We start from the raw sequence: 1,764 nt of genomic DNA on the forward strand, positions 1-1,764 counted from the left end.
GTGTTTTATATTGCAGAAATTGAGAAGCCAAATGAGGAACTGTGGTTGCACCATGTTAAAATTGCATTATGGTGCAGCACATCAAAGGTGTTTATGAAAAGGTGAGGTTTGCTATGAGAGTAGTGTCAAATTTGGGACACCTGTGTGCAAAAAGATATCATAAAGTTGTCAAACAGGCAGACTAGTGATGTGCGTGTTGAGAAAACCTCGACCCACGCCCGACCCTGACTCGTGCCCGCCTGCATCCGGCTTTCCCCCCTCCATTTATAGTCCTGCATCGACCCACCAATGATTTCACAAAAGGGGCAGGGCAGGTGCACGTCTATAAAACCGTAAGCTGGCAGTGTAAGGTCGCAGGCGGAAGAGCTCAACACGAACCCACCCGACGGCTCTCAAGAGGTTTCCCGAGGTTGGCCCGAACCGAGAGTAAACAAGCAGGGTATTGGGCCAGCCCTCAAATCAATAGAGCGAATCTCTCTCAGATATGTCCGCCTTGAGGTTGCTGATATCGGGCTGATCCGATCCTGGGCCCAACGATTGGATCACAACGCTGAAAAAACAGGTGGCCACATCAACAAACTGATGTGGTCCTGATTTGACAGGATTTTTAAACCTGCCCGATTGATGTCTGCCTGACTTTGGACCAGATATCAATCAAGGAATAATAATAAGCTGCTGACTTGGTCTGTTGGCAGTTATATCGGCCTGTGTCTGGAGCCCTCTACTCCCTCCCCAATCTAAATTCTCAGGTGTTGCTTAATCCACCTTTATCTCTCCTCCCAAAGTTCAGCTTGTTCTCCCCAGGACGGATGAAATTTGTGGTATAATGTGACAGACTGGAGAAATGAGGGTACAGGCCAGAGAAAGTATGCTGCAGCCCAAAACAATCTGTGTACATTTTAGGACTCCTCTGTGCAAAATGACACTGTGCCCTACTCTCTCCTCAATAGGGTTGCCACCTTCCTATATTCTCGTTGTTTTTTCCTATTAATAACATTGGCATCAAGCATTATTTTTACTGACTAGTCCGGTAAAATACCGGCCAGGTGGCAACCCTAATTCCCAATCCTAAATCTCAGGTATTAATACATTATAGCACCTCCCCAGTGCACCTTTTAGTTCTCCCCATACGTATAAAGGATTGTTTTTGGCTGTAGTATATATTGTACTGCTTCCTCAGGGTTGCCAGGTCTAATCTAAATCCAGCCAAAGTCAGCTACAAAACCAGCCCAAAACTTGCCAAGAGGCACTTCATAAGTAGCCCAAAAATAGCACAATATGTGCAGTTAAAAAAAATAAATGAATATATATGAAAATATGCTTTTTTCAAATGAAGCTAAAAAGCCTATCAGGTGCCCCATAAGGCCCTAATACATATACAATTTCAATAAATATTGTTAAAACAAGCCAGCCTCTAGACATTTTGGTGACCAGCAGATTTTTGCCTCAAAATGGTCTGAAATTAAGGAAAGTCGCCGGAAAATGGGGGAATGCTTAAGAGGGACGGGAGACTGGGGTACAAAGCCCAAAAATTGGTAACTCCTGATTTCTACACAAGTCAGTTCCATTGCATGCTGGATATTGTAGTCTTACATTAAACTTAGCAGTCAGCTTAAACAAAAACTACATTACCCAACATGCACTGGGAGACGCAGGCTTGGCACATTAGAGCAAGAAAAAACGTTGTCCAAAGTCCCAAAAAGTAGCCCAAATCCGTACTTTGGCTAGTTTGTATTTTCAAAACTAAATTAAATTAGTAGCCCA

At 43.7% G+C, this 1,764-nt stretch overlaps 1 protein-coding gene across 1 annotated transcript in view; it reads right to left on the minus strand.

Annotated features, from left to right (window-relative positions):
• The window catches only part of LOC108702694, a 28,361-nt gene that overhangs the window by 11,211 nt on the left and 15,386 nt on the right, over positions 1 to 1,764 (minus strand). The gene's annotated exons all lie outside the window — the stretch shown is intronic.

The sequence above is a fragment of the Xenopus laevis genome, chromosome 9_10S (genome assembly GCF_017654675.1).
Source record: "Xenopus laevis strain J_2021 chromosome 9_10S, Xenopus_laevis_v10.1, whole genome shotgun sequence".
Lineage (NCBI taxonomy): Eukaryota > Metazoa > Chordata > Amphibia > Anura > Pipidae > Xenopus > Xenopus laevis.